The sequence below is a fragment of the Sus scrofa genome, chromosome 1 (genome assembly GCF_054392235.1).
Source record: "Sus scrofa isolate SSC_HxYL_T2T_F1_AM1 chromosome 1, Sscrofa_HxYL_maternal_Yorkshire_Landrace_v2.0, whole genome shotgun sequence".
NCBI classification, from domain to species: Eukaryota; Metazoa; Chordata; class Mammalia; order Artiodactyla; family Suidae; genus Sus; species Sus scrofa.
This window is the reverse complement of record NC_139383.1, coordinates 241,282,243-241,309,743: the sequence shown is the minus strand read 5'-3', so window position 1 is coordinate 241,309,743 and position 27,501 is coordinate 241,282,243. Positions and strand designations below refer to the sequence as shown.

The 27,501-nt window shown below is 39.6% G+C and overlaps 1 protein-coding gene and 1 pseudogene across 3 annotated transcripts in view; one reads left to right on the top strand and one right to left on the bottom strand.

Annotated features, from left to right (window-relative positions):
* The window catches only part of GNA14 (G protein subunit alpha 14), a 203,432-nt gene that overhangs the window by 78,422 nt on the left and 97,509 nt on the right, over positions 1-27,501 (top strand). The gene's annotated exons all lie outside the window — the stretch shown is intronic.
* Positions 667-759, bottom strand: LOC146407071 (U6 spliceosomal RNA; annotated as a pseudogene).

Below are 27,501 nucleotides of genomic sequence, written 5' to 3'. Positions count from 1 at the left end.
TGGCTAAAAACTTGACTTTGTAATGAAAACTTCCTGGTTCATCAGGCTTTGAAATCCTCCAAAGAAAGTCAGTAATACAGTGTTTGAGCTTTATCCCAAAGAGAAAGATGCTGTAATGCATAAGAGGAGAGATTTCCTAAGAAAAAAGGCCCCTGTAAGGCTCCTTTGACTGGTAGAAACTAGACAACAGGAAAATAAGATAAATATTTGATGTTTGTTAGTACAGTAATAAGTTAGCTAGCTGAGGAAAAGCGTAGTTACATCTTAATGTCTGGGTTTTATACTAAGTAAGCATTGGCTTAAGAGTTAGAAAACATTTATTATTAAACAAATTTTTTTAAATGGAAAAATATGGAGTTCCTGTTGTGACTCAGCAGTAACAAACCCAGCTAGTATTCATGAGGATGCAGGTTTGATCCCTGGCCTCACTCAGAGGGTTGAGGATCTGGTGTTGCCATGAGCTATGGTGTAGGTTGCAGACATGGCTCAGATCCTGCATTTGCTGTGGCTGTGGTGTAGGCGGGCAGCTATAGCTCAGATTTGACCCCTATCCTAGGAACTCCATATGCCGCCGGTGTGGCCCTAAAAAGACAAAAAATAAATAAATAAATAAGGAAATATTGCATTAGTTTCAGGTATATATCATAGTGATTCAATGTTTTTTGTATAAATATGGAACATTTCATGAATTTATGTATCATCCTGCTAATCTTCTCTGTATTGTTCCAATTTTAGTGTATATGTTGCTGAAGCAAGCACTGCAATTTCTTTAAATTGTGATAAAGTATATATAACAAAATTTACTGTCTTAATCATTTTATTTTATTTATTACTATTATTATTATTGTTTTTTAGGGCCGAATCCACAGCATATGGAGTTTCCCAGGCTAGGGGTTAAATCGGAGCCACAGCTTCCAGCTTATACTACAGCCACAGCAATGCAGGATCCAAGCCACATCTGTGACCTACACCACAGCTCCTGGTAATGCCAGATCCCCAACCTGTTGAGTGACACCAGGGATCGAACCTACTTCCCCGTGGATACTAGTCAGAGTCATTTCCACTGCGCCACAACAGAATCTCCTCTTAACCATTTTAAGATGTACAACTCAGTCATTAAGTACATTTGCAATATTGCATAACCATAACCACTATCCATCCCTAGAAGAAACTCTGTATGCATTAAACAGTAACTCTCCATTCCTCTTGCCCTAGCTCCTGGAAACCTTCCTTCTACTTTGTTTCTATGAATTTTCTATTCTAGCTATGTACCTCCTGTAAGTGGAATCATATAATATTTTCTCTTTTGTGTCTGACTTATTTCACTTGATATAATGTTTCCAGTGTTCATCCTTTTATAGCATATATCAAATTGCCTTCTTTTTAAAGGCTGAATAATATTCCATTGTGTATATTTATCACATTTTGTTTATCCTTGCTGATGGATAGACAGTTGTTAAACTATGAAATATTGATATCACTTGCATGGCATGTTACAGTGGTGTTTCTGATTCATTCTCACCCTTTACCCTCTTTAAAAGATCTCTTAGTCTCTGTCTGGCCTCTACAGAGGGATTTGTATAACCCAATAAACAAATTTGTTTGGGATCTGGGGAGGTATTTTGACCCAAGAGAGTAGGATGTATAAGACCAAGTGTGACCAGTCTAACCATGCCCCATCCTTATTGCCTGGCTCTACATGGAGAGAGCCTTTAGAAGCCTAGAGGGGACAATTCCATTTATTTTAATGAGTACAAGGTGACACTTGTAAAGCTTGCTTAAATCTCTGGAAAACTCTGAAAAATTCTGATCTAAGTTTGCATTTGTGGAAACTCTGGGAGGGAAGACTAAATATTTGAGAATTTATTCTCCTGGCTGAGAGGGTTCTCTGAAGTAATATGAGTTACTTCAGGCTCAAAGGAATTTGTGGAGTCATAGCCAAGAATCCCAAGAGACGGTATTTCCTCTGGTTCATGTGAAAGTGGTGAGAGCAACAGACTTTAAAGCAGGCTCAAAGAGGAGAAAAAAAACAAAGGCAGGCAGTGCTGGAGGAGACCCAGATACTTAGCTTCATCTGCTCAGATGCTCAGGGAGGGGTTTCCATTTTCACTCGTGGTATCTCCTAGGGGAGACACAACTCGGGGTTAGATGCTGCGAAGTTGCTGCTTTAGGATACAGAGGAAAACAAAGGTTGTCAGTGTCTAAATTCTGTCATTTTTAATAAAGGTTTCCTCTGCCTTTCCATGGAAGGCAGTCTCCATCCCTTGCCCCAGCCTTTTATGGGAAGAACGGCACTCAGTGACATCTGGATACAAGATCTCTGCTGAGTGCACAACTTCACCTGGTTTCTGCCACTCCCTGCACACACTTTGTAGACATAATTTCACTGTTATTAGGTTTACACATGCTATCTGGAAACTCCATGAACCTCCTGCACTGTGAGGGCTGCTTAGCCATGTCATATGAGGTGTCTGAGCAACTGGGTGCAGAGTCAGAGTCTAGTACTCAAACCTGGAAAAACTTTAAAATAATGTGTTTTAAAAATATATCTACATTTCCTCATTAAAACGAATTTTATTATAATTGATTTACAATGTTCTGTCAATTTCTGCTGTACAACAAAGTGACCCAACCATCAACACACACACATTCTTTTTTTTCACATTGTCCTCCATCATGTTCCATCACAAGTTGTTAGGTACAGTTCTCTGTGCTATACAGCAGGATCTTATCACTTATCCACTCCAAATTCAATAGTTTGCATCTACCAAACCCAATCTCCTCCCCCCCCCCCTTTGGCAACCACAAGTCTGTTCTCCAGGTCCATGTGTTTGTTTCTTTTGTGTAGATAGGCTCTTTTGTGCTATATATTAGATTTCAGATATAAGTGATATCATATGGTATTTGTCTTTCTCTTTCTGACTTATTTCCCTTAGTATAAGAGTCTCTAGTTCCATCCATGTTGCTGCAAATGGCATTATTTTGTTCTTTTTTGTGGCCGAGTAGTATCCCGTTGTGTGTACGTACCATATCTTCTTAATCCATTCATCTGTTGATGGACATTTAGGTTGTTTCTATGTCTTGGCTATTGTGAATAGTGCTGCACTGAACATACAGGTGCATGTATCTTTTTCAATGAAATTTTTGTCTGGATATATGCCCAAGAGTGGGATTGCTGGATCATATGGTAGTTCTATGCTTATTTTTTTGAAGTACCTCCATACTGTTGTCCAAAGTGGTTGTACCAATTTACATTCCCACCAACAGGGCAGGAGGGTTTCCATTTCTCCACACCCTCTCCAGCATTTGTTATTTGTTGACTTGTTAAAGATGGCCATTCTGACCGGTGTATATTTCCTCATTTTAAAGATGCAACATTTTAAAAAATCAAAGCCATGGTATATGGAACTCCCTTCCTCTTCCATCTCAATTCACTTCCATCTCAATTTAATACTTGTAAACATTTTGCCATATTTAATCTATTTACCCATCAATATCCATATCTGTCTGTCTATTCTGTTCTGTTAGTTGCAGATGTCATGGCATGGCCCCTCTAATACTTCTTAGTTGAGAACATTCTTCTGCCTTGATCACGCCTGAGAGTATGAATAATACTTCCATATTATGGACTATCCAATCTATGTTGGAATATCCCTTAATTGTCTTAAGAATAGTTTAAAAAATTAGTTTCCAGAGTTCCCATCATGGCTCAGCAAAAATGAATCCGACTAGGAACCATGAGGTTGCGGGCTCGATCCCTGGCTTTGCTCAGTAGGTTAAGGATCTGGCATTGCCATGAGCTGCTATGTAGGTCACAAATATGTCTTGGATCTGGTGTTGCTGTGGCTGTTGCATAGGCCAGCAGCTATAGCTCTGATTTGACCCCTAGCCTGGGAACCTCCATATGCCCTAAAAAAGGGGAAAAAATTAGTTTCCTAGTAGAAAGCTTAGAGACTGGAAAACAGGCAGATTTCAGAGGGTAAAAAATTGTGAAGAAGGGGTCAAGTGGCCCCTTATGGAAAATACAAGACCTGGGGTCAGACTCTCATGATGAGGTTCTAAACATCTTGAGGCCTCAGGGCAGACACTTAGCTTTCTGAGCTCACTGGCAAAGTGAAGGGGTCGGGTAAAATAATCCCTAAGGTCCCATCTGGTTCCCCCTTCAAAAATGTGATTATAAATTGCTAATGTAAAAGTATTATATAAATGATACTCTGTTTTTTTGAGAAAGTATTTTTTCCCTCTTCATTCTTGATAAGGAATTGCTTATTTTATTGATGAAAACTAAAGGTAACTTACCCTTCTATGGTAACACTTTCTCTCATGAAATAATTATCTATTAGCCACTTTCCCCTTTGTTCCACTGGAGGAAGAACAGTTTTAAACTTAGCTAAATTTTTGGTACCATTTTGCCAGGCCCGCTCTTGTTTTTCCGTCATATTTGTGTTAGTCATTGAAAAGATGGTTTCATCCTTTGCCAAAAAGGCTCCCAAATGTGGGTCATTCTTATTCTCTGCTAACCAATATTTTGTTCTTAATGAAACATTGTTTAAATAATTATAGAGTGCTCAGAGAAATGTCTGCGCTTGGCCCTGGAACAGGAAAACACTAGGAAGACCAAGGTGGTCTTCTCTGACTCCACTGTGAATTTATTGATACATACCATGTACTGGTTATTTTCCCAGGAGACCAGAAGTCTTGGGTATAATAATCTGGGACCTGTGGCTGGCTCTGTCAACTCATCATAGCCCTACTGAATTGGTTGCTATTTTTTCTGTTTCTCTCATCCTTTTTTCTCTCTTCCTCTTTGTCCCTTCTCCCTTCTTTCTCATTCACATCTTCATTCAGTATATGCATGAATTGCATGACTTGCCCTGAGGCACAGGGTGGGGACTACAGTGAGGGGGTGTCCCCACCCCATCTGTTTATTTCTCCATTGGCCATAGCCCATGTCAAAACAAAGGCCTTGTCAGTGCCTTGAAGAGCCTGCTTGATTACTACAATGAAAAAGAAAAGGGACCCAGAAAGTTACCGCTGTGGGTCAGCGGAAATGAATCCGACTAGCATCCATGAGGATATGGGTTCAATCCCTGACCTCCCTCAGTGGGTTAAGGATCTGGAGTTGCCGTGAGCTGTGGTGTAGGGTGGCAGCTTTAGCTCTGATGTGACCCCTAGCCTGAGAACTTCCATATGCCTTGGATATGGCCCTAAAAAAAAAGGTGGGGGGGAACTCATGGGTTGTGTGTCTAGCACTTTATGTATGTATGTATGTATTGTCTTTTTAGGGCCACACCCACAGCATACAGAGATTCCCAGGCTAGGGGTCTAATCAGAACTACAGCCTCCTGCCTATACCACAGCCACAGCAATGCCGGATCCAAGCCGCGTCTGTGACCTTATACCACAGCTCAAGGCAACGCTGTTTCCTTAACCCACTGAGCGAGGCTGTGGATCCAACCTGAAACGTCATGGTTCCTAGTTGGATTTGTTTCCAACTGCGCAACAATGGGAACTCCACATCATTTATTTAAATGGCAACTTCTAAGAAAACTAAGTTGAGAAACCTCAGCCTGGTTAGGAAGGAGGAGGGGAGCTTAGAGCGCATAGTGTTGACCTACTGGCCTGGTCTATGAAGAAGAGGAAGACTAGTTCTCTGGGATTTGCTAATGTAGGTGGAGATGCATTGTGATGTTTTTATGGTGGCCTGGAACAATCCAATTTTGAGTTCATTTTATTCCTTTCCAAAACATCAATTAATTGGGTTAAGGAAATAATAAAAAAATAAAATCTTCCCCTGATGTGGTGCTAAGAATTGAACTGCTTTCATCAGTATCCTCTGTAAGCTCTGTCATGGCCCTTTTTTCCTCATGATTCCCTGAGCATCACCCCCTAGCATCCACCTGCTTGTATCCTCTATAGATTCTTTGACTCCACTAGCTGTATATTTCATAGCTATGTAGCTGTGAAATAGCGCATTTTGTGTGTACTTGAAAATGAACGTTTAAATAAATGGCATGTAAGACTCCTTTGGCAACCTCGTTTTACTTAGGTATCTATCTTCCACTCTGTGCTTTATAAGCTCCATCTATGTGGCTATATCCTAGTTTCCACACACTCCTTTTCATTGCTATGAAACATTTCATCCAACAAATGCACATTTCTTTGGGCATGTGTACAATATTTAATTAACCATAGTAACAAAGAGTAATGTGGTGGTGCATGTTGCCTTGTACATGTGAAGGTACGCTACTTTTTTCTACAACTCTGGTTTAAACATTTTTCAAACCTGTAGGGAAGTTGAAAAGAGCATGCATTAATCACTTGCCTTTTTATTAAATTTTATTGGAGTATAATCGACTTACAATGTTTGTGTTAGTTTCTGGTGTACAGCAAAGTGAGTCAGTTATACATGTGCATGTATCCATTCCCTTTCAGATTCTTTTCTCATATAGGCAACTACAGAGTACTTAGTAGATTTCCCTGTGCTATACAGTAGGTCCTTGTTGCTCATCCATTCCATATATAATAGTGTGTATATGTCAATCCTAACCTCTCAATTTATCCTTCCCCCCAACGTTTCCTCCTTGGTAACCATAAGTATACTTTTGAAATCTTTGAGTCTCTTTCTGTTTTGTAAACAAATTCCTCTGTGTCATTCTTTATTATATTCCACATATTTGTGATCTCATATGATACTTGTCTTTCTCTATCGGACTTTTCTCTTCACTTAGTATGACTATTTCCTGGTCCATCCATGTTGCTGCAAATGGCCTTATTTCATTTTTTATATGGCTGAGTAATATTCCATTGTTATACGTACCACATCTTTTTTATCCAGTCCTCTGTTGATGGACATTTAGGTTTCTTCCATGTCTTGACTTTTGTGAATAGTGCTGTGAACATATGGGTACATGCGTCTTTTCAAATTATAGTTTTTTCCGTATATGGCTAGGAATGGGATTGGCGGACCATATGGTAACTTGATTTTCAGTTTTTTAAGGAACCTCCACACTGTTCTCCACAGTGGCTGCACCAATTTACATTCCCACCAACAGTGTAGGAGAGTTTCCTTCTCTCCACACCCTCTCCAGCATTTTTTTTTTTTTTTTGTAGGCTTTTTGATGATGGCCATTCTGACTGGTGTGAGGTGATACTTCATGGTAGTTTTGATTTGTGTTTCTCTAATAATTTGTGATGCTGAGCATCTTTTCATGTGCTTTTTGGCTTTATGTCTTCTTTGGAGAAATGTTTATTTAGATCTTCTGATCTTTTTTTATTGGTTGGTTTGTTTTTTGATATAAACTGTATGAGTTATTTATATATTTTGGAGATTAATCTTTTGTTGGTCTCTTCATTTGTAAAGATTTTCTCCCATTTTGTGGGTTGTCTTTTCGTTTTGTTTATGGTTTCCTTTGCTGTGCAAAAGCTTTTAATTAGATCCAATTTGTTTATTTTTGTTTTTATTTTCATTGCTTTAGGAGGTGGATCCAAAAAATATTGCTGCAACTTACGTCAAAGAGTGTTCTGAATATGTTTTCCTGCTAAGTGTTTTATATTATCCAGCCTTACGTTTAGATATTTAATCCCTCTTTAGTTTATTTTTGTGTATGGTGCTATAGAAAATTCTAATTTCATTCTTTTGCATATATCTGTCTAGTTTTCTCAGCATCATTTATTAATGAGGCTGTCATTTCTCCATTGTATATTCTTGCCTCCTTTGTCAGATTAGTTGACCATGTGTGTTGAGTTCATCTCTGGGCTTTCTATCCTCTTCCACTGATCTATATTTCTATTATTGTGGCAGTACCATACTTCTTTGATGATAGTTGCTTTGTAATATAGTCTAAAGGCAGAAAGCCTGATACCTCCAGCTTTGTTTTTCTTTCTCAAGATTGCTTTGGCTGTTCAGGGTCTTTTGTGTTTCCATACGAATATGAAAATGTTTTTTTCTAGTTCTGTGAAGAGTGCCATTAGTAATTTGATAGGGGTTGCATTGAATCTGTAGATTGCCTTGGTTAGTATAGTCATTTTGATAGAATTGTTTCTTACAGTCCAAGGTCATAGTATATCTTTCCATCTGCTTGTGTCATCTTTGATTTCCTTCATTAGTGTCTTATAGTTTTCAGAGTACAGGTCTTTTGCCTCTTTAGGTAGGTTTATTCCTAGGTATTTTATTCTCTTTAATGTGATTCACCTGCTTTTTTTAAACCTAAAATACCCAACAATTTACTTTTACTATATATGCCTTTTCTCTTTCTCACCTTTTTTCCCCCTCAAGTCCATTTGAGCTGCTATAACAGAATACCATAGACTGGGTGGCTTATGAACAACAAAAATTTATTTCTCACAGTTCAATAGGCTGGGAAGTCCAAGATCAAGGTGGCAGATTCTGTGTTTGATGAAAGCCTGCTTCCTTGTTCACAGAATACTGTCTTTTTCCCCCTATGTCCTCACATGGCAGAAGGGGGAAGTCTAGCTCTCTGGAGTCTCTTTTATAAGGGCACCATTCCCATGAGGGTAGAGCTCTTATGACTTAAGCACTTCCTAAAGGCTCCACCTCCTAATGCCATAACCTTGGGAATGAGGTTTCAACATGTGAATTTGGGGGGACACAAACATTCAGTCTATAGTGTTCTTGATCTCTCTAGATAAACAGATATGTATAATGTGTGTGTGTGTGTTTAGGTTTTTTTAAAAACTGAATCTTTTAAAGTTTTAGATCTTATGCCTAAATATTCCATCACTGATCTCCTAATATAAAAAATGCATTCTATTATATAAAGATACTACAGTGATAATGCCTAAGAAAATTAAATAATTGCATAGTATCATATAATACCAACCTAGAATATGCATGTTTTTATTTTAGAAAATACTGCCAAAGTCTCTCCAGAGACAGCTGTACTAATTTATTTTTCCCACAGCAAGGCATGAAAATTTCAACTTCTCCACACATTCTCCATCATTTTGTTATTATCTCACTTTAATTTTTGCTAGTTAGACAGATTAAAAAGTATCGACTTTTACATTTGCATTTTAAAAAAGAAGAATCAACCACAGAAACATGTAATTCAAGTATCAAATTTTATCTTTAATTGTCAAAGTAGAAATGAGATCACAGTTTAGCTTCCAGCCCAGGGTAATAAGCTCCGCGTCTGTGAGCAATTTAGAGCAGGATTCTTATATTTTTCTGAAAATTTTCGAAAAAATACAATGCTGCTGCATCCTTCACTTTAAAAACATAGACCTTTCAGCCAAAAGTCTTGTCAGAGAGAGTTTTGACACAATTATCTTGGGGATCTGAAGTCCTTTTCAGTGAAGTATTAATAGTATCATTTAAAAATTCATATAAGTCCTTAACTTTAATGTTAGAATAGCCTTCAGGATATGAAGCCCTCATATTGAGAATAGGGAAGAAACAGAACAGACTGTGCTCCTGCTCTTTGTGACAGTAAACTAGTATTAAAACTTAAAAAATAATTTTTAGCAAAAACTCTTAAGGTTTGAACTTTGATGACTAATAGACATGGATGCTCATAACCAAATGTGGATAGATTTTACTTTTTTATGAATAAGTAATAGCAACAAATGCTCTATCTCTACTAGGAAGTGATTACCACTATTAATGTTTGGTGGTGATAATTCCAACCTAGAAGGATGTGTATATGTAGGTGTGTGTATGCAAACATGACAGAAATCCAGATCGCTTTCACCTTAAAGTGACATACTCGCTGAGTGTTTGCCATGGGCTAAGCACTGGTCTAAGTGCTTGTACTATTATTATTCCCATTATTCACAGACAGTCACTGAGATTTAAGTTTAGGCAGCAGGTGAGTGGCAGACCTAGAACTGGAGCACTGAGACCCCTCTTAACCTTAATTGTACTCTCTCCCAATCTCATGCATTTCTTTCTCATTTATTATACTAGAAACATATTTCATGTCAGTTAATATCCATATACATTGTTTTTCTTGGGCATGTAATATTTCCATTGTATAGAATCACCATAGCTAATTCCATCACCTACCATTGTGCACTCAAAAATTTTTTTTTGCTGTTGTGTATAATGCTTTTATCACTGTCCCATTGCTTTTATCTGTGGTTACTAGTCCAACAGTTTCTTTTAAAATCCCAGAATTGGAATTTCTGGATGACATAATGCCAAGTTTTGAATTATATTAATCTAAGCTGTCATGTTTTTTCCTATTGCTGCACAGGAGCTGCAGGAATAAATTGGAGTAGGTGTTTGTTTTCTTATATTCCCACTAACACTGGAAGTTTTTTCAATTTTGTCCCTCTAACAGAAGGAATCTGTTTTCCCATGGGTTTCATTTGTACTCTTTCATTATAGCGAGGCTAAACATTTTTCATATCCCTGCTTATATTTTCTTTTATGAATTGCCTTTTTGTAATTTCCATGTTCTCTCTTCTATTGATGTAGCCTTTTAAAAAATTGATTTGCAATAAATAGCTCTTTAAATGAAGAAAATATATTCTTTATTATATTAGAACACTTTTCCCCAGCAAGTCTTTTATTTTTTTCATGTTTTTTTAATGATGTATTTTACACTTTATTTATATTTTAAAAGTCTGAATTTCCCCAAGCAATATTGGACCTTTATTGAGTATTTAAATTTTTTTGTATATACATTTTTAACTCATTGAGGATTGATTTTGTTGTGACATACAGATCTGATTTCCCCCCATATGGTTAAGATCTAGTCCCAGCGCTTTATTGAGATGCCATTTATGAAAATGGCAGGAGCAGTGCCTGGCACACAGTTTCTCCATAAATAGTCCTTACCTCCCCCGTCTCTGTCTCTTGCATAGTCCTAGAGGTACAAAGTAAGGGGCTTTGCCATATCTAAAAGCTGGATTGGAGGAGGGGAAACGAGAGCTAGAGTAATGATTGGAATTTCACCATTTCAGCACCGATAAATATATATGAAACTTTTCTGAATGATGTATGTGGATTGTTAGCTTCCATAAAGCTAGTTTGGGATCTTGATAAGCTTTTTTTCTGAGGACATGTTTTTCCAGATCACATCGTCACTGGATAAGTGGGACTAGGTTCTTACCTGGATTCTCATAATGACAAAGCATTCAGAAACATTTCGAAAACCCTAGTTGAGTTACTCTTGCTTTTCTCCTCAGCCTGTATTATTTTTGTTTTTTGTTTTCCTTTTTCTTTCTTTTTTGCTTTTTAGGACTGCATCTGCAGCATATGGAAGTTCCCAGGTTAGGGGGTGAATTGGAGCAGCTGCCAGCCTACACCATAGCCACAGCAAAGCAAGATCCAAGCCACATCTGTGACCTACACCACAGCTCATGGTAACGCCAAATCCTTAACCCACCAAGGGAGGCCAAGGATCAAACCTGCATCCTCATGGATAGTAGTCAGGCTCATCTCTGCTGAGCCACAATGTGAACTCCACCTTCTTTCATTTTCATTGTTTGGCAAGGTTTCCATTGCTTGATGTTAGATAAAAAACAAATTAGAATCTCATTATTATTGGCACTTTAATTGTGGTGCTTAACTAGACTAATTATATTTGGTTACAGTCACCCAGAATGTCTGAGGCATTAAAAAAAAAATGAGGTAAAATAATAATGGTTTTTAAATTAGCTCTTGTTTCTCTGATGTATCAAGGCTAAATAGAGCTGCAATGGTTGATCATTTTGAAAGAGATTGTTCCTACCCATTTGCTGAGTGAATTGGGTCTTTTGTAGCATTTGTTTCTGTTGTCATATCAGAGTGTAGTCATTCTTTGTGAAGTGATCTTGGAATTCTTAAAGGAGCAAAAAGTAATTATTATAACTAATATCCCATAACAAAAAAGATAACCGAATTACCAGTTCATGTAATTTGCATCATGCCTCAGAGTACAAGACCAAGAAGAGTGTCAGTTTTCAACACTAGTTAGAAAAGTTCATCAGCAAATTATTTATTTTGTGCCAAAACTTAAGGTTTTAAGAACCTAAAAATGCTTAGAGCATCTTTTCTCACATTATTTTCATTTCTAAATCTTTTTCTCGTATTGGCTCATCTCTCAGTCTATCAAAACCTCCACACTTCCTTCACTTTTCACCACTAACTCTGCACAAAAATAAACCAAAAAAAGTGCAAACCACACAAATAATCCCACACAAATAATCTAGATTATTACAGATTCTTTCTATTTCATGTTAGAGGCTTTTTGACATAGTTGATGGCTTCAGTTTCTTTGTGTTAAGGCTGTATTGCAAACATTGTCATTCTAAAATCACTGTGTATATTTTCTACCAAATATACCAAGAAAATAAAGATGATTATCTTTTAAGAAAAACAAAGAACATCCCACAAACCCCTTTTTCTTATTGCTTTTTTTATTTCCTAAAGATGCTGCTTAGATCTGGTAGGAGAATAATCCTTTTCATGCATTTTTTTAAGTGTATTTCCTCCAGTAGGGCTGGACCTGACCAGACTTTGGGAGCAGGGGAGGGGCCCATGAAAGAGAGCTTCAGCTTCAGTCTGGAAGCTGCTTCAAAACCTGATTTAGTCACTTGAAAGTGTAGATGGGTAAGCATATATTTCTGTCTATGAGGAGATCCCAGCGGATCTTGACCATTTTGCCACAGATATACTTCATGAGGGAAGGGGCAGGATAGGGTGGACAAAAGGTGAGTTCATGCCAGCTGCTGGTTGACCAGATATTACAGTCAGGATTAAGAAAGTTAGATACTGCTTATCTGCAGGACAGTTTGGATTGTAAAAATTTAGTAGATCAATGGAAATTGTATCTTTCAGAAACCCAAGAAGATTCAGAATTTGAAAAAAGAATGAGGAAAGAGAGAAGGAAAAAACAGTTAGAAGATGTACATTAAACTGAGTAAAAACATTAGCGAAGAATTCTTGATTTGGGTGATTGTCGATTTGCAGGCACAAAGTATAATGAAAATTCTTAGCTAATCTGCAAAAGAGGTTGAAAAATTTCCTCTTAGTTCTATCAGAGAAAAAAAATTATCCATATATGTTGGAGTATGGGGAGGAAAAGACTAAGCAGACTGCTTGGAAATATTCACTGTTTTCACCAGAAAAATCAGAACTGAATTTTCCTTTGCGTAGAGGCTTTAAGGCAGGAATTAGGCCCACGGTATTATAAGTAGTGAGGGAAAATCTCGAGTCTGACCTTGAGACCTAATGTAACTAAATTTCCAGTGTGTCAGAGTGAGTATGGAATTGACCATTTTAATATGCACACTGTAGGAGTTCCCACTGCAGCTCAGTGGGTTAAAAATCCAACTGTAGCAGGTGGGGTTGCTACGGAGGTGCAAGTCTGATCCCTGGCCAGTCACAGTGGGTTAAGGAACTGGTGTTGCTGCAGCTGCCATGTAGGTCATAGCTGTGGCTTGGATTCTATCCCTGGCCTGGTGTGGCCATAAAAAATTTTTTTAAAAGCACACTATAGCCTATAACTAATCTTGTTTCTCCTTGGACAACCTGACTTTGGCAAAATCCTGCCAAGGCCATCTCATTTCCTTCTCCCCTTAAATTCTATTTGGATTTCAAAGTTTAGGCAATTGTTGGATTGTAGGAGAGTATGTAAAGGATGACTCAATGGCTATTTTGAAGATACTTTAAATTTTTTTTATTGTTATTTCCCCAACATGATTTTTTTTCTACTGTACAGTATGGTGACCAAGTTGCACATACATGTATACTTTCTGTTTTCTCCTATTATCATGCTCCATCATAAGTGACTAGACATAGTTTTCAGTGCTACACAGCAGGATCTCATTGCTAATCCATTCCAAAATATTTTGAAGATAGTTTCAATGCATTTTTAATTAGTATTATAAAATTGATTTTATCCTATAGAGCTTAACTTGAATGCATTTTATGATGATGCATATGTTTAGATGATAACTATTTCAGGGTGGATATTGATTTAAATGTGAACACGTGATATCACTGCCAGTTATCCTGGATAATATGGCTGGTCCAGAAACACTGTCTAACTCGGAAGAATCTTAGCATATTTAGCTAATAATATGAACTGTTCTCACATACTTTTGAAGTTTTCCTCAGTTATTAAAAACCCTGGGTGAAAACAAGTACTCTCTATTTTAGCCTATCATCCTTTTAGAAAACAACTAAAAGAAAGTTAGATGTTTCTCTACTGGGTAGATGTATACCAGAATATACCCAGCTGGGAGAGTATGTCCTTGGTAAAAGTGAGAATAGGAGTATTTTGCCACTGATATTTACCTCTTTAACTCAAGTGCATATTGAGCGAGGAAGGCACTTAACATTTTTAGGGCCCAGGCAGGAGTACAAATGGAAGTCTCCAGGCTAGTGTCCCTTTGTCACCACTGTCACACTGCAGAGGGCTTTGTATGCCCTCAGGCCAGCACATCCAAGCTTTGTCCATACCTCCACACAGACATCTGTCTGTTGCCTACCTTTCAGGCGCAGGGATGTGCCTCTCAGTGTCATGCTTATCCTCAAGAGGATGGATGGGGGAAAGGCCTCTGTAGGCCCTGGAAGTGGTCTGGGGGCCATCTGGCCAGTGAAGTCCCAGGATCTTAAGTGCCTAGAGTATGGCCTTGAAGCTGGGGAGAGGACAAGGACTAAAATTTGGCATGCGCCCTTGGCCCTGGGACCTCTTCACACCGTTGAGTGAAGAGAGATGAGAGAGGTCCAGAACGAGCCCCTTGGAAGTTGGAAATTCCTCCGTCCCACTCTGAAGGTGGCATTGTGTTGAGCCCTAGAACATGAGAATAACTGCAGGATGTTGTCTTGCTGGCCCTTTCGTTTTCAGCCAGCCCGCATTTGGATGTCTGTTCTGTGCAGATTGTGAAGCTAGGTGTTGTGGGAGGATACAAAATACAAAGCTATTTTTAATCTCGTTGTGGGGGAGACAAAAGCTGAACTGAGAATAATTGTAAAACCACTGGTTAACAAGGAAAAAAAGGTTAGCCCCTAATTGTTGAATTAAGGAATATGGGGAGAAATGGAGTAAGGTGATGTGGCTGAATTTGTTACCAACCTGGGTTCTTGGACTCTTCAGTCAATAGAAATTGCCAAGAGCCCAGATGAGGAATTCAAGCAAGGCTTTTCTGGGACTTGTGCTGCAGCGGGAGGGGAACAAAAACAAGTAACAAGCCTTGCTTTCTCCCTAGGGTAGGCCAGCTTGTCTCTTAAATAGGGAGAAGCTGGGGGCAGATCAGTGGATTGGTCTGGAGAGAGGGCTTAGGAGGTCTGCCCACCCCCTTGGTGGTGCTTTGTGCAGGCAGGTATCATGTGCAGTATGCTTCTTTTACTCCTGGAACTTGAGAAATGGCAGTTGGGTTTTGGCCTTTTTGTATTTTGTTGTTCATAATTTTCCCTGACTGTGCATGTGTGCAGTTGTTTTTAGTTCCTTACAGTCTCTTTATATTCTGTCACTCGAGGAAACATTTGTCCGGGTGCAAACACTGCAGTCAAGACTTCCAGGTCTCAGGTCCTACCCTGTCTCAGTTTCGGGGCCGTAGGGTTTGGGGATCATGGAGATCAAGACTGGCAGCCTTGGAGTTCCCGTTGTGGCACAGTGAAAATGAATCCGACTAGTAACCATGAGGTTGCGGGTTAGATCCCTGGCCTCACTCAGTGGGTTAAGGATCTGGTGTTACTGTGAGCTGTGGTGTAGGTCCCAGACGTGGCTCAGATCCCTAGTTGCTGTGGCTACGGTGTAGGCCAGCAGCAACAGCTCTGATTTGACCCCTGGCCTGGGACCCTCCATATGCCACAAGTACGGCCCTAAAAAGACCAAAAAAAAAAAAAATGGCATCCTTGTACTTCCAGGGCTCCCACCTTTACCATACATGTATGACTGAACCTGATGTAAGACAGTGGGGCTAGGGAGAAAATGGGGGAGCATTGGGTGAAACTAGGGGATGTGTGCCCCAGCAGATGTTCAAATTAAAAACAAAAAAGCTGAATGATGGGGTGACCAAACAAAATGGGAACACCCTCCCTGATTCTAAACTTCTGGGGTTTGTTGCTGATGACATTAAAGTGATGTTGCCACATTGAGACAGAAACTTGCTTGCCCATGGTTAGACCTAATAAAGTAACTTGAGTTATACAAGGTGCTACACAGAAAATAAGGGTGAGGGGGAAAGCTATAAAGAGAAGTTTCTTTAGTGTCCTAGAAACAGTCCAAATGATGATTAAGAGAAGTGGAATAAATAAAGAACCCTTTTCCCTTTGATGTTGGAAGTATAAGAAGTTTGCTGTTTGGACAACATAGAGGAATGCCCTATTATTCTTTTTTCTCTTTTTAGGGCCGCATCCTCGGCATATGAAAGTTCCCAGGTTAGGGGTCGAATCGGAGCTACAGCTGCTGGCCTACGCCACCGCCACACAGTCCAAGTTGTGTCTGTGACCTGCACCACAGCTCAGAGCAACACCAGATCCTTAACCCACTGAGCTGGGCCAGGAATCGAACCCATATCCTCATGGACACTTGTCGGATTTGTTCCCACTATGCCACAATGGGAACTCCTCCTATTATTCTTTGTATTTCCATAAAATCCTACCAATAATTATTATAACAAGTTTATCTGTGTGTGAGCCTGTGATCACCTTTTCCAAACAGGCACTGCTGTGGGTCAACGAGAGTGTCCCTTGATTCATGATGGATTCGTAACCTGTGAATGTGAGCTCATGTGGAACTAAGGTCTTTGCACATGTAATCAGGTCAAGATGTGGTCATACTAGATTACGGTAGGCCCTGAATCCAGTATGACTGGTGTCATCATAAGGTGAGCGAAATTTGGAGACACACACACACACACACACATACAGAAATGATGGCCATGTGAAGACAAAGGCACAGATTGGATTTAAGCTTTCACAGACCAAGTAGCATCAAGGATTGTTGGCAACCAGCAGAAGCTAGGAGAGAAGCCAGGAACAGATTCCCTTTCAGAGCCTCTGTGAGCAAATAAATTTCTCGTTTTTAGCCGTCCAGTTTGTGGTACTTTGTTACAGCAGGCTAGGAAACGAATACAGGCACCACTTCCTAATGTCCTCATTATTATTGGAAATGCCACCAAGTTCCTAGTCTCAGAGTTTACAATTCCTGTTTTTAACCTTGTCCTGCAAATGTAGTCACCCATCACATATTCTTACTCTGCAGGTCCACGGTTGCCATCATCCCTCATCATAATAATTAATACTTGAATTTTGCTTTCTAGAATTAAAGTGATTTTAATTCTCCCAACAAATGATGATGGGCATGATATTATTCTGCCCTCTTAAAGGATGAGAAACTGAGGTTCAGAGAATTTAAGTAATTTGTCTGTGGTCAGACAGCTTTCTAGCATATCACAAATTTGGGATTCCAACAAGGATAGGCCCTTTACTCCAAGAAAAAAATACTCAACCCCAAATGGAGTGCTTGGCTTTAATTATTTTTCCATACTGCCTTCTCTATTATTCCAAAGGATAGATTACAAGTACTTGTCTGTATCATTGGAATAAAATGAGAATAATCCTCAAATCATTTTCCTTTGCTTTCCCACACTTAGGAGAACTAACTCTTAGTTGTTATCTCAGCAAAGGCATCCCAGTGTTGATGGAACAAAAACTATTTTTTTTCTTGAAACAGCAGAATTCCTTTTATATGTTTAATTACAGCCTTAGAAAAGACATCAAATTGGCTTTTGCTGGAAAGTTTTTTTTTTTCCATAAGTAGGTCACTGGAGATATAATTATTACAAATAATAGCTAGCTCATATACAGATTTCTTTTAGTTGAAATGACCCCTCTTGCATACATTTTCCTACTGTCTGTAACAAAGTAGCTACTTGGGTTATGTTATTCAGCTGGCTTTATAGCAAAGTCAAAAGGTACATGCTTCTAATATAAGAAACATGTTAACAACTCCCACAATTGTCTAAACGAAAAGCTGGGTTTTTGGTTAAGGCGGAGGTTTGTGAAAAGGCTGGTTGGTTGTGGATTTTCTTTTTTTAGGCTGTATGTTTAAACAACAAGTTAATGTTATAATACCAGAGGAGGCTGTAGAGTCTCCCCTAACTGTCCCCAATATGACAGTTATGCTGAGAGTGACCATATACTTTATTATCTGAACCAAGACACTTTTTATTTTTGGCTGCGCCTGCAACATGTAGAAATTCCCAGGTGAGGGATCGAACCTGTGCCACAGCGGTGACAATGCCAGATCCTTAATCACCAAGCCACCAGAGAACTCCCAGGACACTTGTGAGAAGAAAAAGGTAATAATTACCTCAGGACAACTGATCTAAAACGAGGTTGGTCCTGGTCATTTTAACCCACCCTGGAGAGAGGAGTCCAGCCTGCTTTTTGCAAACATATTGAAAAATTATTTTTTGGGGTGTCTTTTTTTTAGGGCCACACCCACAGGATATGGAAGTTCCCAAGCAAGGGGTTGATTGGAGCTGCCAGCCTACACCACAGCCACAGCAACATCAGACCCAAACTGCATCTGCCATCGGCACCACAGCTTGTGGCAATACTGAATCCTTAACCCACCGAACGAGGCCAGGGATTGAACCCTCATCCTCATAGATACTAATTGGGTTCTTTCCCTCTGAGCCACAGTGGGAACTCTTATATTGAAAAATCCTTGACCAAATGTTTTGGTCTTAATCAGTCTGGAGCTCATGGTTCTGGGAAGACTGACGCTCAAATGGATCTTGGCCTCCCTGGAACCAGAGAGTTGGCCTTTCCCACTGGGGCTGAGACCCAGGCCCTCAGTATATGCTGAAGAAACCATGACGGGAATGACCCTATCCACGTCCTGAGATGGGGTGTGACCTTCCTCGACTCACAGCTGTACACGAGCAAAGAAACTTCTTTCAGAGGGTGAAGCCATGATGAAGACCATGTGATGAGAACTCAAGAGTCTGCATAGACACAACTTATTTGTTGTTCGGGGAACTGAGGGGAGAATTAAAGTGGGAGAATGTATTTTATTTACATTGGGAAAGGCCCCTGGGGATTAAACAGTAGGAAAGATTCCAAGGTTTTGTGGTAATGAGATGAGGAATGCTAAGGAAAGTGGTGTGAGTTAATTCTTCAAATATTCAGACATTTAGTGAGCACTTACTCCAGGGGAGGTGTTATCCAAGGTGCTGGGGTTCAAAGGTAGGGAAGAGAGTTCCCAATAGGGGAAGATGTAGAAACACATAAACATCATGAAAGGCAGTAATAATGGTATGTAAAGAAAAAGTGGGAACAGAAAGAAGAGAATGAGTCTTCCTACGTGGGATTCAGGGGGGGATTTGCGGTAAAAAGATGGTGGAACAATGAGTGAATGAGTTGGCTTGGGAGTCAGTAGGCCTCCCGGGATAGAGTAAGGAGGGCAAGGATGATAGGGCCTGAGTTTGAAGTGGTCAGTATCACAATGCCAGCGTCTTGCTGTTACTTAACCCATGTGTTCTTAAACTGGACCTTTGAAGGATAAAGTCACATATTTTGATCACCATGGTGCTGAAGGACAACGCAGACCTATTGGAGATGTATACTGGTCTCCCTTTATCGATGGGGGATGCATTGTAAGACCCCCAGTGGATCCCTGAAACCACGCATAGTACTGAATTCTATCTGCACTGTGTTTTGTTTTGTTTTTCCCCTATGCATACCTACCTATGACAAAGTGTAATTTACAAATTAGGCCCAATGAGAATAACAACATAACTGTTAATAAAACAGAGCAATTCTGACTGGGAATCTGGGGTTAATAGATACAAACTATTGCCTTTGGAATGGATAAGCAATGAGATCCTGCTCTATAGTAGTGGGAATGATGTCTAGTTACTTATGATGGAGCATGATGGAAGATAACGTGAGAAAAAGAATGTATATATGTATGTGTGACTGGGTCACTTTGCTGTATAGTAGAAAATTGACGGAACACTGTAAACCAACTATAAGGAAAAAATAAAAATGTTAATTTAAAAATAAAATTATTGTAAAAAATAAAAAATTTAAAAGTAATGAAAGAGCAATACACTCTGACAAAAGTTGTGTGCACATGGTCTCTCGCTATCAAAATATCTTATTGTACAAATCGAATGTCTTTTCCATCTTGACTAAGCACTTATCTCACACTGTGGCCCTAACTTTTGCAGTGTGGAGTGTAACAGCAAAACTAGCACGATTTTCTTTTTCCTTCTTCACAAATTCATGGAAAGATTTGTTTTCCCACAGATTTTAGTCATCTCAGCATACGTTTTTTTCTTTCCTTATTAAGTTGAGAATATTCACTTTTTCCTTTAAATAAAGCACTTTTTGGCTCCTTTTTTGTATACCCAAATCGTCAGCATCACTACTCTTGTGCTTTGGGCTGTTATTAGGTAAAATAAGGATGGCTTGAATGTAAGTACTGTGATAACTTATACGTCAGATATCTACTTAACCAGATAGCTACTGAAGTGACTGATGGGTGAGATATGCTGGATAAAGGGATGATTCACATCCCAGGCAGGATGGAGCAGGATGGTGCAAGTTTTCCTCATGCTACCTGGAAGGCTGTGCAGTTTCAAACTTAAGAATTATTTATTTCTGGAGGTCCTGCTGTGGTGCAGTGGGTTAAGAATCCAATTGCAGGAATTCCCATTATGGCTCAGCGGTTAAGGAAACTGACATTGTCTCTGTGAGGATGTGGGTTCAATCTCCAGCCTGGCTCAGTAGGTTAAGGATCTTTCACTGCCATAAGCTGCAGCGTGGGTCACAGATGCAGCTAGGATCTGGTGTTGCCATGGCTATGGTGTAGGCTGGCAGCTGCAGCTCTGATTCAACCCCTGACCAGGAAACTTCTGTATGCTTCAGGTGAGCCCATAAAAAGAAAAAAAGAAGAAGAAGAATCTGACTATAGCCGCTGGGGTGGCTGCAGAAGCTCAGGTTCAATCCCCCATCTGGCACTGTGGGTTAAAAGGATTTGCCATTGCCACAGCTGTGGTAGGGGTCTCACCTATCATTCAGATTTAGTCCCTGGCGTGGGAACTTACAAATGACATGGGTGTGGGATTTTTTATAAAAGAAAGATTTATTTATTTGCAGAATTTTCCATTTAATATATTCAGACTCTGGTGGACCACAGGTAACTGAAACCACAGAAACTGAAACTGTGGATAAAGGCGGGGGTGGGGGGGGAAACTACTGTACTTAAATCTGAATAAAGCTAATTTTGCATTCTGCCAGAATGGTGAGAAGGACTTCAAGAGAACAATTTTAAACTCACCAAAGTGGAAGATAGGGCATGGTACTTTGAAAGCCCTACAGTTTTGGAACTCGCTGTGCTTTCATTCTTAACCTGAACCTATTTTTAATTGCACTAGTTTAAATTATTTTGATTTAAATTTATCTTTGGTGGGGGAGGATGGCTAGAAGAATGGGTCGGGTATTCTGTAGTTACTAGCCTTTCAGCAAAATACTTTAGTGCCTCGAAATGGGTACCTGGTCTCCTTGTCTGCCCTTATTGAGTCTTGAGTGTGTTAAGTCCATCCTCTCTTTTTAGGGCTTCTTTCTTTTCCTTTAAGTAACTTTTGTCTTCACTCTATTCTTTCTCCTATTGTTTTTTTCAAATGAACAAAAATCAAGCATTTAGACAATCATAACTTGTGCAAGAACATGTTCTGACTGGAGGCACATCCCTGTGTTGACCATTCTGGGGTGAGATTACTTCATCCTTCAAAGGTTGAGAGGCTAAAGTCTTTTATCAGTGCCCTGGTGGTATGATGTCATGGTAAACATTTCTGTAAGACTGGAGGAAATGTCAATTTTCAGGAAAATCAGTGAACTGTGGAAGGTTTTAAAATCGTTTATGAAAATGCTTACAGTTTGTCTTTTTGAAAAGTAAAACAGTTATGAGTCAGAGTCAGCATAAAGTGATCTCTTGACCCTTCTTGTAAGCGAAGTGAGTTGTCCTTCTAATGGGGTTGCTAATGTTTTAGCTGTAGACCACAGAAATTATTTGAATAGGTTTCTCCCTATCCTCTGTGTGGTATATTCATTTTTAGGGCAAAGTAATTGATGTCCTGCACGTTTTCCAAAATAGAGTTTTCTCACTAACAAATACTTGATCTTTAAGATTCTGTATATTTTGTTGCTTTGCCAGAATCTTATACAGATGAGTCATTAACACACAAAAAGCAAAACTGTGTAGCTCTTTGAGGAAGGGTTAGTTATGTTAGGCTAGTAACAAAGATCTTTGAATCATGTGACCACATATAAGAGATGCATGTCAATGACAGCTGTTTCCTGACATAAAGCCTTTAATATTAATCTAAATATTTGTATTGAATTTTTTATTAATACCGTATTTTGGAGTTCCCATTAACGAATCTGTCTAGGAACCATGAGGTTGCAGTTTCGATCCCTGGCCTCGCTCAGTGGTTAAGGATCCGGTGTTGCCGTGGGCTGTGGTGGAGGTTGCAGACGCAGCTCAGATCTGGCTTGGCTGTGGCTGTGGTGCAGGCTGGCGGCTACAGCTCCGGTTAGACCCCTAACCTGGGAACCTCCATATGCCATGGGTGTAGTAGCCCTAGAAAAGACAAAAAGACAAAAACGATAAAAAATAAATATTAATACAATATTTAAAACAAATTACAGAAATTTGATTGTATAGGTTAAAAGTTCAAATTCATTTAGAGTAAAAATTAGCCTTGCTGTCTCATTGCATTTGAACTTTTAAATGCACTTACGGCAACTATGAGTGAGAAGTATATTAGTTTTGATACTTCAAATTAGAAAAATATTTATTCAGAAATTCTTTGGGATTGAAAATTGTTAGCATGGTCTTTTTGGCTTTTCCTAATAGAAGAACTGCTCAGAGATCAAGTTTGAACTTGAAAATACCATCTTGATCAAAATGAGGCTCAAAGAAAGTAGCACGAAATACTTGGAACTATTGATATTTCTTGCTTAATCAGTAAAGATGATATTGTAGGCTAATGAAACAAAAAGAGTATATGATACAGCATCTTGACTTGTGCTCCATTGTTTTCGTGTTGTTGTTTTTTTTTTTTAATCTCAAACTGTCTATTGAACCTCATCACTTATGAACTTTCAGATTTTCATTTTTTGTTTTAAAAGCCTTGTATCTCCCTCTTCAGTTGAGAGAGCACCCACAATCCCTGTCTCCAGTTGTTTCCAGGTCTGCGTTGCCTAGGACATTGCCACTTCTCCTTTTATGATGAAAAATAGCACCTCCTTTATTTGCAAGAGCAGCAGCTGGGCAAGGTGACATGATTGTGATGGTGATGTAGGGGTTGGCTAGAAGTAGAAGGACTCATTTGAATAGGTGAATCTTTATGGCACTTTCAAAATGTTGTCCCTCTTGAAGTGCAAAGACAGAGCTCCCACAGAGATATTTTATTCATGCAGAAGTGAAACTGGAACTTGGTATAAAAACTTACTGGCTAAATTGAACATGAGGTAAAAACTTGTGCATTCCAACATGAGGCAGATTACATTAGTAGCTGTTCCCCTTGGCAGAGCCCTGGAAAAGCGCTTCCCAATCAGTCCATGGACTGGGTGCATTGAAACCCCTAGAGCTCTGGTTGAAATGCATGTTGCCAGGCTCCTGAAAGGACCAGTCAGACTTGAACTGAGGAGGAATCCAAGAACCTGGATTTTTATGGAGTATCCCTCCCTTCATGGGATTGCCCTTGGGTAGATGTCTTTGTTTGATTGGGCTGCTATCAAATGACTATACTACCCAAGGCAATCTATAGATTCAGTGCAATGCCTAGGAAATTACCAAGGACGTTTTTCACAGGACTGGAACAAAATATTTTAAAGTTTGTTTGGAAGCCCAAAAGACCCAGAATAGCCAAAAAACATACTGAGAAAGAAAAATGGAGCTGGAGGAATCAGGGTCCCTGACTTCGGGCTATACTATAAAGCAACAGTCATCAAAACCATATGGTACTGGCACAAAGACAGAAATATAGATCAGTGGAACAGGATAGAAAGCCCAGAATTCAACCCACACACCTACAGCCAACTCATCTATGACAAAGGAGGCAAGAATATACAATGGAAAAAAGACAGCCTGTTCAGTAAGTGGTACTGGGAAAACCACATGTTAAAGAATGAAATTAGAACACTCCCTAACACCATACACAAAATAAACTCAAAATGGATTAAAAACCTAAATGTAAGACCAGATCCCATAAAACTCTTAGAGGAAAACATAGGCCAAACACTCTCTGACATAAACCACAGCAACAGCTTCTCAGATCCATCAACTAGAGTAATGACAGTAAAAACAAAAATAAACAAATGGGACTTAATTAAACTTCAAAGTTTCTGCTCAGCAAAGGAAAGCCTAAACAAAATGAAAAGACAACCCACAGAGTTGGAGAAAATACTTGCAAGTGAATCGACTGACAAGGGATTCATCTCCCAAATTTATAAACACCTTCTGTAGCTCCATACCAAAAAAACAAACAGCCCCATTAAAATGGGCAGAAGATCTAAACAGACAGTTCTCCAAAGAAGACATACAGATGGCCAAAAAACACTTGAAAAGATGTTCAGCATCACTCATTATTAGAGAAATGCAAATCAAAACCACGATGAGGTACCACCTTTCACCAGCCCGAATGGCCATCATCGAAAAGTCTACAAGGAAAAAGTGCTGGAGAGGGTGTGGAGAAAAGGGAACCCTAGTACACTGTTGGTGGGATTGTAAATTGGTGCAACCACTGTGGAAAACAGTATGGAGATTCCTCAGAAAACTGAAACTAGAACTCCCATTTGATTCAGCAATCCCACTCCTGGGCATCTATCCAGAGAAAACCATGACTCGCAAAGACACATGTTCATTGCAGCCCTCTTTTCAATGGCCAAGACATGGAAGCAACCTAAATGTCCATTGACAGAGGAGTGGATCAAGAAGATGTGGTACATGTACACGATGGAATAGTACTCAGCCATTAAAAGGAACGAAATACTGGCATTTTTAGCAACATGGATGAACCTAGAAATTATCATGCTAAGTGAAGTCAGACAATGAGACACCAACATCGAATGCTTTCACTGACATGGAATCTGAAAAAAGGACAGACTGAAGTTCTTTGCAGAACAGATACTGACTCACAGGCTTTGAAAAACTTATGGTCTCCAGAGGAGACAGTTTGGGGGGGTGGGGGGATGTGCTGGCGGTGTGGGATGGAAATCCTATAAAATTGAATTGTAATGATCATTGTACAACTATAAATTTAATAAGTTCATTGAGAAAAAAAATACCACAGACTGCATGGCTCCTAAACAACAGAAACTTATTTCTCAGAGTCTGGAGGTTGGGAGTTGGAGATCAGGTTGCCATCAAGCTTGGGTTCTGATGAGGACACACTTCCAGATTTTGCTCCAGACATCCTGGTGTCCTCACATGGTGAAAGGGGCAAGGCAGCTCTCGGGGCTCTCTTTTCTAAGGACACTGATGTCATTCATGAGGGCTCTACTCTTGTGACCTAATCACCACCCAAAGACCCTCCTAATGCTGTCTCTTTTGGCATAAGATTTTCAACATATGAATTTGGTTGGGGCAGAGAGTTGGGCACAAACATTCTGGCCATAGCAAGAGGGAATCACTGGGAATTTTCCCCAACGTTAGCCAGATGCTTGCATAAATCAGAATCTTTAGAATAACAAGTACCAGGATTGCAGTACTCACAGGTACAGAAACTCCCACCACATGGAGTGGCTGCTGCCTAAAGTCAGCCATGAATTATAGGACACCAAGCAGAGTGCCCCCCAATACAGGTGCCCTCCTTTGAGCTGCCTTCCTTGCTGCTGAGAACTATTCCTGCTTAAAAATCCAAAAGGGATTTTCTTTTTCTTTTTTTAAAAATGATTTTTATTTTTTCCATTATAGTTGGTTTACAGTGTTCTGTGGTTTTCTACTGTACAGTGAAGTGACCCAGTCACACAAACATATATACATTCTTTTTCTCACATTTTATCCTCCACCATGCTCTATCGCAAGTGACTAGATACAGTTTCCAGTGCTATACAGCAGGATCTCATTTCTTATCCATTCCAAATGCAATAGTTTGCATCTATTAACCCCAGATTCCAAGTCAAAAGGGATTTTCTTTTCTTTTTTCTTTCTTTCTTTTTTTTTTTTTTTTTTTTTTTGTCTTTTTGCCTTTTCTAGGGCTGCTCTCGTGGCATATGGAGGTTCCCAGGCTAGGGGTCTAATCCAAACTGTAGCTGCCAGCCTATACCAGAGCCACAGCAATGTGGGATCCGAGCCGCATCTGTGACCTATACCACAGCTCATGGCAATGCCGGATCCTTAATCCACTGAGCAAGGCAAGGATTTAAGCCACAACCTTATGGTTTCTAGTCGGATTCGTTAACCTCTGAGCCACGACGGGAACACCAAAGTGTTCCACTGCACTAGCAGGAAACCTTGATATAGAACCTGAGCCTCCCTGTGTGGCTGGTGCTGGGTCCCATGTGTCCTCATGAGAATGGGCAAATGGCAGAGCACCTGCTCCTGTGGGAGGCTGCTCTATGTACTCAAACATACTCATCCAATTAGTCCAGGGCTTCTCTTGGCTAGGCAAAACCTCTTCTTACTGCTTTCCCAAACCGTGATCATATCCTGGTTGTCTTCGTCAATAAATATCCACATGTGAATATTTATTAGGCTTCCCAAGACACCAGGAGACAAGAGAAATAAGGCCCTGTCCTCATAGAGCCATCCTGCCTGTCATCAGAATGTCCACACCCTCTTTTGCCCATTGGTCTCATGGATTATTTACACAAACATCTAGAATTGTTTCCCTATTTTTGTTCATCGTCTATAAAACTGAGCTAAAAAACAACAGCTTCTCACAGATGGTTGCAAAAAATATCACAGAAGAGGGCTCTGCCCAGCTGCAAAGCCCTCTCAGCTCCTTGCTCTGGCACTCAGGGAGGTAGTCTTTGACTAAAGATCATAGGTAAACTTTAGAAACACTTGGCTTTCTGTTTCAATGTCTTAGTCTGTCACCGAGAAAGGATTTATTTTGCCTTGGCCTCTCTTCCCTCCTGGCTCCTAAAAAGCAACTTTTTTCCCCCTTGGGCCTTTCCAAGTGTTGAAAATTAAGCTGCAACTTGAACCTCATATTGCTTTTTCCAATCTCAGGAAGAATTGTAGTGCTAAGACATTTTGCTGGACCCTTTTCAGTTATACAAATTTCAGCTCTCAGTGTTTTTATATGTGGGTGAAGTTTATGGGAAGAATTTCAGAAGCCTCTCGAGAGAAAGAGGGGGAAACCTCCTTTAAGGATGGTAAATTTCACATAAAGAGGCCAATAGTTTGTGCGTATTTTCCAAAATGGAATACCCCAAACACTGGAGATAGACAAAATTGTAGTTGGAATATCATTGAAGTCTTATGATAATATACTTAATTTGATTACTCATGGCAAATGTTAACTGGTTTTTCACTTATAACATTCGTGTTTCCTTACATAACAAGCTTATTTAAATTA